General features: G+C 47.5%; 1 long non-coding RNA gene across 2 annotated transcripts in view; it reads left to right on the top strand.

Annotated features, from left to right (window-relative positions):
- The window catches only part of LOC138978165 (uncharacterized), a 78,856-nt gene extending 66,662 nt beyond the window's left edge, over positions 1–12,194 (top strand). For both annotated transcript variants that reach the window (XR_011459594.1, XR_011459593.1), the window contains exon 3: positions 12,134–12,194. This is a non-coding gene — a long non-coding RNA (uncharacterized lncRNA). The remainder of the gene's footprint in view (positions 1–12,133) is intronic.
- Positions 12,195–14,512: the final 2,318 nt, after the last annotated feature.

Below are 14,512 nucleotides of genomic sequence, written 5' to 3'. Positions count from 1 at the left end.
GGTTCTCACTGGGCTGACTTGTACCGCTGTTCTGTTGTACTGTCGTCTTCGCTGACAGGTGCTGACTGGACGAAGCGAAAGTGGGTACCACCCAAACGGGTTCGAAAAAAACCCCGCGGGGTCTGATTCGTTCAAATCACAACAAATCTCAGTTGCAACCAATCCAACGCCGCGGCTGGGCTCACACCCGGTTGGTCACTTTCTCGTGCACCTCGGGATGAGGTGCACGAAGCGAAACTGTCTGCCATACAAATGGGTGGTACGCACTACCCGCGAGGTCTGATTGGTGGAAAATCATAACAAATCTCACTTTCAAACAATCCGACCCTGCGGCTACACACCACCCAGTTGTGTGGCAGCCAGTTTCGCTTCGTGCACCTTAGCCCAGGTCAACCTACCCTAGCAGAGATTGGCATAAGCAGCAGGACGGTTAGCAGAGACACGATTAACCAAGACGGCACCGAAAGTACCTTGTTGAGCAAGGTATGACAGCCGGTCGAATTTCATCAACCGAACAATTGCCAAAATAACTTTTCTGTCTGTTGTTAGTGTGTGTGTGTGTGTGTGTGTGTGTGTGTGTGTGTGTGTGTGTGTGTGTGTGTGTGTGTGTGTGTGTGTGTGTGTGTGTGAGTGTGTGTATGTGTGTGTGTGTGTGTGTGTGTGTGTGTGACGCGCGCGCACGTATGAATTAACTATATTAACGCGTATCAGATTATGGTCCAAGTCGAGGCAGGATCTGGCAGTGAATGTGTATTTGCGTATTGTTGCCTCATTTCCATTCAAGTTGTCAACGCGGTGTGCACTGGTCGTTGTGTGGAAAAGACGTAACAGAAACGATCTGCATCGATCGTATAAATTATCCTGCTGCTTGCAGCTGGTTGCGCGTCAGGCAGTGATAACAATGTTTGATTGAATAATCTCAGAAAAACAAGATTACGATGGACGTCTGCGCAATGTGGGCTGTGTAATACGCTATTGTGATTGGTTTCCCTCCTGCACTGAGCTAGGTCCAGTTGGTTGTGGTTTTTAAACGTCCCTACAACTGACTGAAATGGCTGTGCGGGACCGGGCTAGGTTCAGGCCTCGATGAGGTTGTTCTTCAATCAATCAATCAATATGAAGCTTATATAGCGCGTATTCCGTGGGTACAGTTCTAAGCGCTTGTCGAAGAGTTGTCAACACAGGACTAACAAAGAAACTAACATCTTCAGACGGACACGAACCCTATCACACACTAGCAAACCCTGGTAAACAAACAACTGTTTAACAACAATGTACACATCAATAGCTAGGTCCAAACAAAATAATATTAAGCACAAAGAAAACACCTCTCACAGAGCACAGCACAAGAATGTCTTTTGGGGCACAACACATCACTGTCGAACATGAAAGTCGCAGCCAGCTACGGGAAGAACTGAGTCTTCAACCTACTCTTGAACGCGTCAAGAGAGGGGCTCTGGCGAAGCTCAAGCGGCAGGGAGTTCCAGACGGAGGGGCCCGCGGAGGGAAATGCACGCTGACCAGCAGATGCGAGTTTCGAGCGAGGGATGTGGAGGCGGAGAGGGTCAGCAGCAGAACGAAGGGGACGGTCGGAGGGCTGGGTGTACAGGTCCAGGGAGGATTGAAGGTACTCGGGATATTTCAAGGTACAGTCGTTCTCGTGTGAGCGACTACAGATTTTTCTTTGCATGGAAAAAGAGCATCGATATTTTCACTTTGGGAAAAATGAACAGCCTCAGATTTTCTGTGCAGAATTGGGTGGGTTTTTTCCTTCAAAGTTTGCTAAAATGATTTCGTAAGTAACACCTCATGTCGATCTGAGAAATGTATTCCAGAAATAATAGTATTGCTACCGTGCACAAGAAATGGCCATGCTGTTGATTTGTTCTATGTGTCCAAGTGGTAGGATGCTCGCATCCAATGTGAAAGCCTGTTCATATCTGTGGTGGTAAACACGACTGTGTACGTGGGGAGGATGTTCTCTTCTTCTTCTTCTTCTGAGTTCGAGGGCTACGAGTCCCATGTACACTCGTAGGCACGAGTCTGCTTTTACGTGTTTGGCCGTTTTCCACCCGCTATTTAGGCAACCATACTCCGATTCCGGGGGATACATGCTGAGTGTTTTCGTGTTTCTATAACCCACCGAACTCTGACATGGATTACAGGATTTGTTTCGTGCGCACTTGGTCTTGTGCTTGCATGTACGGCTGTACACACGAAGGGGGATATGGCCCTAGCAGGTCTGTAAATAAGTTGACCTAGGAGATCTCCACCCTTAACCCACCAGGCGCGACCGAGATTCGAACCCCGAACCTTCCACACGGAAGGCCATGGTCCAACGCATCCGTCAGATGCACTTTTAAATGTGGCACACCGAGACACAGCTGAATTCCTTGGTCCGAGTCCAGTGCATAGAGAATACTACATGGCTTGCTGTGTCGTACCAGATTTACACGAGGGTTTTTTTTTTTTAATATTGAACTGCGAGCGAAAGCGAGCTGTCACTATTTGAAAAAGAAACGAGTGTAAATCTGGTACGAAACAGCAAGCCATGTAGTATTCTGTTTATTCTACATACTGTACTTACGTGTATTTTACTCAAAAAGTCCTGCAGTCGAGGCAGCTAAATTGAAGACGCTTGTTTTGGAACCTCGATCTCTTCTAAAGTCTCGTGCAATCTATTACGTCAAAGCAAAGAAACATCACTCTGAAAGTGTGGCGTGACGTGTTAGTTCGAACAATTCATGCAGGGGAATTAGCGAGTGCAATTTTTTTTCTATAATGAGGTTTGTCTCGGTGACTTTGGCATCATAAGCAGTGGAAAAACAGATCCCTGCCAGACTTGCTTGACATGACCTCATTTACATGATATACACACGTCCCATCCCCACCCTCCCCTTCCTTTTCCGGCTCCCCCCTCACGTGCTTTCAGCCTGTCACTCAAAACCACGTCAAGCGACTCATCACCAAGACGGCCATCAAGACCTGCGAGCTAGATCCCCTGCCAGGCTTCCTCTTCACCAAGTGTCTGGACAAGCTCCTGCCGTCTATCACAGATATCATCAACATATCCCTGGCCACAGGCGTCGTTCCCGACTGCTTCAAGTCTGCCGTTGTCCGCCCACTCATCAAGAAGCCCGGCCTTGACGTCAACGAGTTGAAGAACTACCGTCCTGTGTCCAACCTGCCCTTCCTCTCCAAGCTTCTGGAGCGTATCATCCTGGAGCAGTTGAGCGCCCACCTGTCTCGGAACTCGCTGATGCCAGTGTACCAGTCAGCGTACCGCCCTCACCACAGCACCGAGACGGCGCTCCTGCGAATCACCACGGACCTCCTGAACGCAACAGATAGCGGTCTCGTCTCTGCCCTCGTGCTGCTGGACCTTTCCGCGGCCTTTGACACGATCGACCATCAGCTACTCGTCGATCGCCTCAGTTCCACGTTCGGCATTCACAACACCGCCCTCTCTTGGTTTAGGAACTACCCCCAGAACCGCTCTCAGACTGTCACCACTGATTCGTTCTCTTCTCAGCCTGTTCCTGTCCGCTTCGGCGTCCCACAAGGATCTGTCCTCGGCCCTGTCCTTTTTACCCTGTACACCCAACCCCTCTCCCTGGTCATCGAACGCCACGGCCTGAACTACAACTCCTTTGCCGATGACACGCAGCTCCAGAACAGCGCCAAGCCGGAGGACGTTGACGATCTCCTTGGATCCATCTCCAGTTGTTTCACTGACATCAAGAACTGGATGACTGAGAACAAGCTGAAGCTGAACAGTGAGAAGACGGAGGCCCTTCTCGTTGGAACACGACAGAAGATTGCTTCCCTCACTGTGACCGACCTCCAGCTGGATGACGCGACTGTTCCATTCTCCCCTGCTGTCAAGAGCCTTGGCGTCTTTCTCGACTCCACTCTCTCCATGCAGACACACATCTCCTTCATCATCAAGACCTGCTTTTTCCATCTACGACGCATCGCCTCCATCCGTCGCTACCTCACCCACGACGCCTGTGTCAAGCTGGTTGTCTCCCTCATCTTCAGTCGTCTGGACTACTGCAACTCCCTTCTGGCTGGCCTCCCCGCCTCATCCATTCATGGCCTACAACGAGTCCAGAACGCCGCTGCCAGGCTGACGTTGAGGAAGACGAAGCGAGACCACATCACCCCCCTACTTCGCTCCTTGCACTGGCTCCCTGTCAACACCCGAATCTCCTACAAACTGTCCACTCTGGTCTACAAGTGTCTCAACGACTCTGCTCCCGAGTACCTTCAATCCTCCCTGGACCTGTACACCCAGCCCTCCGACCGTCCCCTTCGTTCTGCTGCTGACCCTCTCCGCCTCCACGGGCGGGGATATAGCTCAGTTGGTAGCGCGCTGGATTTGTATTCAGTTGGCCGCTGTCAGCGTGAGTTCGATCCCAGGTTCGGCGGAAATTTATTTCACAGAGTCAACTTTGTGTGCAGACTCTCTTCGGTGTCCGAACCTCCCCCCGTGTACACTACATTGGGTGTGCACGTTAAAGATCCCACGATTGACAAAAGGGTCTTTCCTGGCAAAATTGCTTAGGCACAGTTAATAATTATCTACCTATACCCGTGTGACTTGGAATAATAGGCCGTGAAAGGTAAATATGCGCCGAAATGGCTGCAATCTACTGGCCGTATAAAATTTCATCTCACACGGCATCACTGCAGAGCGCCTAGAACTGTACCCACGGAATATGCGCGATATAAGACTCATTGATTGATTGATTGATCCCTCGCTCGAAACTCGCATCTGCTGGTCAGCGTGCATTTCCCTCCGCGGGCCCCTCCGTCTGGAACTCCCTGCCGCTTGAGCTTCGCCAGAGCCCCTCTCTTGACGCGTTCAAGAGTAGGTTGAAGACTCAGTTCTTCCCGTAGCTGGCTGCGACTTTCATGCTCGACGTGATGTGTTGTGCCCCAAAAGACATTCTTGTGCTGTGCTCTGTGAGAGGTGTTTTCTTTGTGCTTAATATTATTTTGTTTGGACCTAGCTATTGATGTGCACATTGTTGTTAAACAGTTGTTTGTTTACCAGGGTTTGCTAGTGTGTGATAGGGTTCGTGTCCGTCTGAAGATGTTAGTTTCTTTGTTAGTCCTGTGTTGACAACTCTTCGACAAGCGCTTAGAACTGTACCCACGGAATACGCGCTATATAAGCTTCATATTGATTGATTGATTGATTTGAACAATAATTATCTCACGAGTGTCTCTCTCACCTATGTACTTATATCACTTCTTGTTGGAGAAGACGACAGAAGTATTTCATTGATATTCATGAACTGTGAGGAATAGCGGAGACGTGTGTGTCTATAGGAAGAAGGAGGGAGACTGTTACAACACTCTATCTATTTATCTTTTAACGGCTGCCTGAGTTGAAAGAATTTCACAGCCGACAAAGTCTTTTCATTTCCCCTTCACTTCCCGCCTTGGCCCGTCTGTGTGGGAGAAGCTTTAGCTGTCCGGCTCAGTGGCTCCGCGTATCGGGAGAAGGAGTTTGGGCGGTCAGTGGACTGTCTTTTGTGACAGTGGTCATCTTCTCTAGTCACTGCTGTCCTATTCTATGTCCCAGTGGCTTTGCGTCCGTCCTCAACTCACCCTCATCAATCATACTTTACAGCTGACTACAGTTGCGCACCTTGGGCCGAGGTCAAGGTGTCAGTGTTCAAATTGAGTTTGACAAACGCGTGAAGTATGTGTGTTTAGTCTCTGTTTGTGCCAGCTGTCGTGTTTTTTTCTCTCACACTGGTCACCCATTCTTGAGACGGCATAACTGAATGGGGTGACATTTTTGAAAGTTTTACTGTGAATTGTGATAGCCACAGAGCCTGTTTGTCAGTAATGCGTTTGAGGAAAAAGTGCATTCTTTTGTTAAAGTGCTCCCGGTATCAAGTGTTTTGTTTGACGGAAGCTGGTAGGCTTTCATATGCATTGAATGCGTTTCGGAGAATGTAGGGTATGTATGATACATTCTGCGGTATGTGCACCGAGAAGGTTTGCTTTTGACTCAGCGACGTGTATTCCCCGTGATACTGAAGTGCAGCTGTGGTGCACTGGACTTTGCATGATTTAGACTATTATGTTAGCACACAGATAACTCGTTTGGTCACGTGTCAATGTTTAGTGGATCCCCCTTAACCATCTCCTAAAATCTGAGAAAACAATGTCTTAAAAAGGAGGGAGTTTTAAAATAAACGTAAATTTACAAAGACAATCTACAGAAAATCCAAAAAGACAAGTTCCTGAAAGGAGAGCGGGGGGGGGGGGGGGGGGAGGGGGGGTGGTACATTGAGATCGGGAGATCTTCAATGGATTCTCTTGATGCTTACACGTGTCTTTGGTGGCGAGGCGAGGACAGTTCAAGTGACTGGCATCTTGTAAATTGTCGCACATAGCTGAAACGAAACTCAGTAAACGTAGTCGTGCTGGGTTGATGCTACAGGTGTACGATTGAAACCAGCCAGACTGATATTATAAGACACCTTAAGGGACCATGTTGTTGCCGTTCTTGGCGAGCAGATAGACATACCAGGGATGTATTTCTTGTTCTTGACGTTCTAGACCAAAACTCTGGTACTCTGTGTGACGAGGAACAAGTTGTTGTCGTTCTTGGCAAGCAGATAGCCATACCAAGGGTGTATTTCTGGTTCTTGACGTTCTTGACCAAAACTCTGGTACTCTGTGTGACAAGGCACAAGTTGTTGCCGTTCTTGGCGAGCAGATAGCCATACCAGGAGTGTATTTCTTGTTCTTGACGTTCTTGACCAAAACTCTGGTACAAGGCACAAGTTGTTGTCGTTCTTGGCAAGCAGATAGCCATACCAGGATGTATTTCTTGTTCTTGACGTTCTTGACCAAAACTCTGGTACTCTGTGTGACGAGACACAAGTTGTTGTCGTTCTTGGCAAGTAGATAGCCATACCAGGGATGTATATCTTGTTCCTGACCAAAACTCTGGTACAAGGCACCTCACCCCACTTCCCGACTGTGTTGCCTGGATAATTTCATCGCATTACGGAATAGGCGGCGAAACTGATCCCCGCAGACATCGCCTGGCATTGATTGCACGCCGCTAGCCAGTGTTCCTCGGTGACTTCAATCGGTCAACGCTGACTTGAAGGCTGACACCGCCGTACAAAGCTGGAGTATGTGTCTACATTGTGCTAGTGTTGGAAATGTCTGTGAGGTGTCATCGGTGCTATGTGAGTCCTTCTCCACTGAGAGACTGATAGTTGACGTGCGATGGAGAGCTAGAGGCGAATGACAACGCCTTGTACCTGTACCTATACGCAATGTAGACGGTGTCTGTAACGTGAAAAATTGACCATGAATCTCCCGCAACGAAGTTACTCTGTGAGTGAGGGCGAGAGAAATCTGTTCTTTTCTGACCCGGTGGAGCTGTGGTTCAGCCCCTTCCGACATCGCAGCTTCTCCGACCCCTTTGGCAGCTGTAGCCTGTACTCGTTACAAGGTAAGCTTCGTAGAGGTACCATTCCATGTATAGAACCTCCCACGCGTAGAGGTATCATTCCTTGTGTAGAACCTCCCACGCGTAGAGGTATCATTCCTTGTGTAGAACCTCCCACGCGTAGAGGTATCATTCCATGTATAGAACCTCCCACGCGTAGAGGTACCATTCCATGTATAGAACCTCCCACGCGTAGAGGTACCATTCCTTGTATAGAACCTCCCACGCGTAGAGGTATCATTCCATGTATAGAACCTCACACGCGTAGAGGTACCATTCCATGTATAGAACCTCCAACGTACGCGGTCACAAGGACGGTAGCACGCATGTATGCACGCACGGACGTACGTACGTACGTACATACACATACACGCACACACAAATACACACACAAATACACACACAAATACACACACACACTCACACACGCACGCACGCACGCACACACACACATACACACACTCACACACACGCACGCACGCACGCACGCACGCACACACATATACACACACCCACACGCACGCACGCACGCACGCACACACTCTCACACCGTCTCACACACACACACACGCGCACACACACACACTTACACACAGGCACAAGAAGACCACTAGCGGTCGCTTCTAAGTCAGTGGCACGCCAAAAGAGAGAGCGACAGAGTAATTACATGCAAACCCCATACTTGGCACAGTCTGTGCAGTAAAAACATTTCGGCTTACCAAACGGTGACCCCCGAAAATTAAACCCTCAAATATACTAATAACTTATTTATATACTGTTCAAAAAAAGAAACGCATAGCTTGTAATATTTGGTTAATTTAGTTATATGGCTACAAGGATATCCACCAAACTGCAGAAAATGTTTATCTGGTCGTCGACCTTTCGTCCATTGCCACAAGTGAGCTCTGCACGTGACGCATGCGTTATCAGTGGCTACAATGTCAAAATTGCTCATTTGGCATGACCACTCGTCATGCTTCAGTGTAATCTCGTGAAACTCGGGGAATATTGAGCTCTCACCATGTCTTCCAAAACCCATAAAAGCGGATTGTTCGCCACAAAGAAATCAGACGACAATTCAGCGACGAAAGATGGCCCGATTGAGCAGAGAAGACCGCCAAATTGCATTGGGTCGTTTACAAGCAGGCCAAAGTCAAAGTGCAATCGCCAGGCACTTCCACGTGTCCCAGAGCACCATCAGTAGACTGTGGGTCAGGTTTCAAGCCACTGGCTCCGTTGCTGACTTGCCACGAGCGGGAAGACCAAGGGCGACAACTGCTGCTCACGACCGCTTCATACGGCTCCGCCACCTCCGGAATCGTTTCCTGTCGGCCTCATCTTCTGTCCAGGCTCTCCCCGGGCCACACCGATTATCGGACCAGACCGTGCGGAACCGCCTGCATGAAGCTGGTTTGAGAGCTCGCAGACCTCACAGAGGAGCTGTCCTCACCCGCCGCCATCGCCAGAACCGAGTGCAGTGGGGCAACCAGCACCTTCGCTGGACCGTCCGGAATCACTGGAGACACGTGTGGTTCAGCGACGAGTCCTACTTCCTGCTCCAGCGACATGATGGTCGGAGGAGGGTCTACCGGAGAGTAAACGAACGTTACGCGCCCAACTGTGTGGATGAGGCACCCGTTCATGGTGGTGGAGGCGTCATGGTGTGGGGGGCGATCAATACCGCTGGAAGGAGCACCCTGGTGCACGTCCAAGGGCGCATAACTGCCCAGCGATACGTGGAGGAAATTCTGCGCCCACACGCCCTTCCTCTTCTGGCTGACCAGGATGCCATATTCCAGCAGGACAACGCTCGCCCGCACACAGCACGACTCACCACCCAGTTCCTCACCGACCACCATGTCCAGGTGCTTCCCTGGCCATCCATGTCCCCAGACATGAACCCGATAGAACACCTCTGGGATGAATTGGACAGACGTGTGCGCAGGCGAGAAGAAGCGCCGGCAAATCACCGCGATCTATTGGAGCCACTTCAGGAGGAGTGGGACACCATCCCACAGCAAGATATCCGGCATCTGATCCAGTCCATGCCCAGAAGGTGCCGGGCAGTTGTTGCTGCTCAAGGCAGTCACACCCCCTACTGACTTGACAGCCTCGGCACCCAATCGTATTGATTGACTGATTGACTTGAAGATGCAAATGAACTGTGTGTGCATTCAACTGTGTCCATACCAAATTTCAAACAAATAATCTAAATATTGGATTTTCTGTTAATTTTTTCGAAAAATAAAACAAATTTGGCAAGTAGCAACTATGCGTTTCTTTTTTTGAACAGTATATGTTGAACGAATAGCTTCATAATTAGCTGGTATACATGAATTTCAGCCTTTTCACAAAGTCCACAAAGTTGCCAAGTTTGTAGATCAAATGATCTGACTTTTTTTTGTTGAGAGAACAAAATTCGGGGATCGCCTCCACAGTACGAGGTTTGACATCCAGCGGCAGCAACACTCTCCTGATTTATACCCTCCAGACATTTACCTTTTGGAATATTTGAATGTCCGAGAATACAAGCTTAGCGATATATATACGAGTATTTCGTTACGTTTCTCCAGTGTTTATGTTGTCGTGACATGCCATTTCTAGTCGCTGTGTCTGGGAGTCATCGTCATAGTTATTTGACGGATGCCAAACTCATTATCGTTCTTACCTGTAGGCGTATCATGCAGTTTGTTTAATTATGTACATGTCGTTAACAGTTACAATTTGTCAGTGGCTAGTGGTTTCTTTTCGGTTGTTAGCGTGGACAAATCTGTCTCCGCCATTACCCCCCGCGGGTTAGGGGGAATAATTTACCCGATGCTCCCCAGCATGTCGTAAGAGGCGACTAACGGATTCTGTTTCTCCTTTTACTTGTAAAAGTGTTTCTTGTATAGATTATCGTCAATTTTTGTAAAGATTTTAGTTAAGCAGTATGTAAGAAATGTTAAGTCCTTTGTACTGGAAACTTGCATTCTTCCAGTAAGGTCATACATTGTACTACGTTGCAAGCCCCTGGAGCAAATTTTTGATTAGTGCTTTTGTGAACAAGAAACAATTGACAAGTGGCTCTATCCCATCTCCCCCCTTTCCCCGTCGCGATATAACCTTCGTGGTTGAAAACGGCGTTAAACACCAAATAAAGAAAGAAAGAAAGTTAGCGTGGACAAATGTGTCTCCGCCATCTGTAGCCCCTCCCTTCCTCCCCTTACTGTCTGACGGAGACAAATAAAAATAAGTCAGCATGTCTTCTTTGGGCAGACGATTGACCTACACCCTGATGTGTAACGTCAGTGACGATTTTAAGTCATACTAAAGACGTCTGAGTGACGCAACCCCTTCAGCTGACCTCGTAGGTCCTTGGCCGTTTTAGCTTTGATATTGTAATATGACGGCCGTCGGTCAATGGTTCTGTGACGTCACTCAGTCGATGGCTGGCCCTCAGCCAGTGTTCGTACCATCGTTGTAATACAGTGGTAGAGGCCACATCAGTCACATCAGCCACATCAGTTGTTGTAGTTGTTGTTGTTGTTGTTGGTGTTGGTGTTGTTGGTGGTGTCGATGTCGGTGTTGTTGTTGGAGGCAGCTGTGGTATTATTAACAGTCAAATGGCTGGCCCCAATGGCGATATTTTTAGTACAAGGACTCGCTTGATTTGTTGTAAATCGTCTGGCAGCGGACAGGATTAGAGTCGTTAGTCAGCGCTAGACGACAGTTAATTAGGAGCTTCGCCACAGAACTGCAAATAGTGTCTATTGTGATCGAACTTATCTAAACAAAAGATGCATGTGTGTGGAAATGGGACAGAACAAGCTAGCAAAGCTGATAATGAATGCTCTTAATCTTATGAACACATTTATTTCATATTTGCTTTGCCACATGTTTCATTTAAAGATGCTGTTCCGCTCAAGCACAGTTGAAACAACGCTTTGTCTTTTTTGTCGCAGATAAGGATATAAACAGTCAAATCATTTACACAACTATCCCACAGATGACTACACATAACTTTAGTGTTGCCAGCCAAACGAAGCTTTGTGGGGTTTGTTAGTTCGCATCTCCCGCCTAAATGTAATTAACATTTCCCATGATCACGTTCATGGGCTAGTGGCTGTGTGCGGTATGCCAAAATGGACCCAAATAACATGTTTTACAATTTTCTTACGCAAGCAATTTTCTTGACGACCACTACTCAAGATGGAAAGAATTTTCTCTTTCGTCGAGAATACTGGACTTTCATGTAGGCTTTTGACGTAATTGGTTCACGTGGGGGATCTGCTCGAGGCGTACAGTGTCCTGCCAGGACAATGATGTACATTAATTCGTTTAAAAAAAAAGAGCAGTTTTTTGACTCCTTTTAAGGAGGTCGATGAAACTTGGGTTTATTTCAAATGGATAGGTGCCTGATGCATGACTTAAAGTTCTAGGGGCTCCGTGCACCTGCAAGTGAGGAGCACGGTACATTTAAACTAATTAAAGACAAAATTGCCACGTATACTTCGACGTGCTCAAATTCCACGTGCTCAAATTCGACACAGCCAGCAAAGCTGATAAAGAATGCTCTAATGGACACATTGTGTGTATTATTGTTGTTTTATAACAGTTTTCCCCTGCATCTCTCTTGAATGCCAATTGTTTTGTGTGTTTCAGAGGAGGACATACGGCTATGTCAGAGCCCGAACTGCAAGGGACGCGAGACGGCTACACGGGTAGGTGTTTTTCCCCCTCCCCCCCCCCTTTTTTCTCTTTTACCGGAGCTTGCACCAAAGTGCCTGTCTGGTCAACTATTTACTGCACGACAGTGGTAACCCCCTGTTAAATATCCCCCGTTTTAAGACACCCCCACCCACCCCTATTTTAAGGCCTTCCTTCTGCTTCTTTTCATAATCTTGTCTGGTCAACTATTTACTCAAGTTCACTAAAGTGGGAACCCCCTTTTAAGACACCTGATTTATGACACCCCCACACCCACGTTTACGGCATTTTTTCTGCTCATATCATAATCTTTCTTTTTAAACCTGATTGCGCCAGATTATTGGAAGTTTCGTAAGGATTCCTTCCACAATCGTAGATTAACTGCAGCTGAAGGTTATAGGATATGTGGTACGACTTGATGCTGGCCCTGGCCAGGCACTTTGATACAAGTTCCTGTGTGTGTGTGTGTGTGTGTGTGTGTGTGTGTGTGTGTGTGTGTGTGTGTGTGTGTGTGTGTGTGTGTGTGTGTGCCAGTCTGTATGTTTGTCTGTCTGTTTGTCTGTGTTTGTCTGTCTGTTTGTCTGTGTCTGTGCACGTGCGCTCTCGCGTACTCTCACGTAGCCGACGTGCATTTCTGGGTGTGTGTCTGTGTCGTGCTGTTTTTGTTTCTGTATTTTTCATGTGTTTTTGATGTTTTTATTTTTTGTGATAACTTTTCTGTGTGCTTAGTAATGATTCTTTGTGTTTTCACGCGCTTCTTGACTTGGTATGAACATAAAGTGATGATGTGTAATTGTCCGTGTAGTTTGCTGGAGGTGCTAGCCGGTTTCAAGAATTGGTCGGTTGGTTGCTTGGTTTGTCTGTATTGACACCAAACAGTGTTGATCATACCATTATAATGTGCAATTTGATGCTTTTGTTTTGTTTTGTTTTTTAATGTTTATTTGTATGTTTTGTATATTTGATTTGTTTTTGTGTATATATCAGTTTATGTATTAGATGAGCTAGTGGTTTGAATAAGTGGTTGGTTGGTTAGGTAATCGTTTGTCTGTGTTGACTGCCGCTGAGTTCAGTGACGATAATATTATTTTGACCAGCAGTTGCTTATGTCTTAGTTTCTTCAAGTGATGGGCGTTGCATTAAGTTGTAAACACTGACACGATTCACAGAGTAACAACCAAAGTTTCCAAGTCCCAACGACCGTGATCTACAGGGAGACAAATCTTGTCGCTTTCACCACACCTTGTCATCATGCGCCACTACTCTCTTCCCCTTCTCTCTCCCTCTCTCTCTGTCTCTCTCTCTCTCTCTCTCTCTCTCTCTCTCTCTCTCTCTCTCTCTCTCTCTCTCTCTCTCTCTCTCTCTCTCTCTCTCTGTCCCTTCTGTCTGTCTGTCTGTCTGCCTCTCTCTCATTCTCTCTCTCTCTCATTCTCTGTCTCTCTCTGTTTCTCTGTCTCTGTCTCTCTCTCTCTCATTCTCTCTGTCTGTCTGTCTGTCTGTCTGTCTGTCTGTCTCTCTCTCTCTTTCTCTCTCTCTCTCATTCTCTCTCTCTCTCTCTGTCTCTGTCTGTCTGTCTGTCTGTCTCCCTCTCTCTCTCTCTTTCTCTCTCTCTCTCTCTCTCTCTCTCTCTCTCTCTCTGTCTGTCTGTCTGTCTGTCTGTCTCTCTCTCTCATTCTCTCTCTCTCTGTCTCTCTGTCCCTCGTCTGTCTGTCTGTCTCTCTCTCTCTCGCTCTCTGTCTGTCCCTTGTCTGTCTGTCTGCCTCTCTCTCTCTTTCTCTCTCTCTCTCTCTCTCTCTCTCTCTCTCTCTCTCATTCTCTCTCTCTCTCTCTCTCTCTCTCTCTCTCATTCTCTCTCTCTCTGTCTCTCTGTCCCTCGTCTGTCTGTCTGTCTGCCTCGGTCTGTCTGCTTCTCTCTCTTTCTCTCTCTCTCTCTCTCTTTTTTTCTCTCTCTCTCATTCTCTCTCTCTCTGTGTCTGTCTGTCTGTCTGTCTCTCTCTCTCTCTTTCTCTCTCTCTCTCTCTCTCTCTCTCTCTCTCTCTCTCTCTCTCTCTCTCTCTCTGTCTCTCTCTGTCTCTCTCTCTCTTTTAAACACACGAGCAAAACCTTTGAGTTGTTAGCTGTATGTATACAAGGTTATTTTGTAAATATTTTATGTTGGAGCGTGAGCCGTTTTGGATTTGTTCCAGTCAGTTGAATTTGACTAAGCTAGTGGGGTTCCAGGTTCGTTCTGACTCTGTTTGTTCACACAACACAAGATGCATTTAAAGGGTATTTTCCCCTCGATGGATGTAAACAGAAGAAAGGAGGTCAAGTCATAAGAATAAGAGCACTGAC

This window comes from Littorina saxatilis, linkage group LG10 (assembly GCF_037325665.1).
Source record: "Littorina saxatilis isolate snail1 linkage group LG10, US_GU_Lsax_2.0, whole genome shotgun sequence".
Classification (NCBI taxonomy): Eukaryota; Metazoa; Mollusca; class Gastropoda; order Littorinimorpha; family Littorinidae; genus Littorina; species Littorina saxatilis.
The sequence above is the reverse complement of the archived record's forward strand: the minus strand, read 5'-3'. Positions and strand labels throughout refer to the sequence as shown.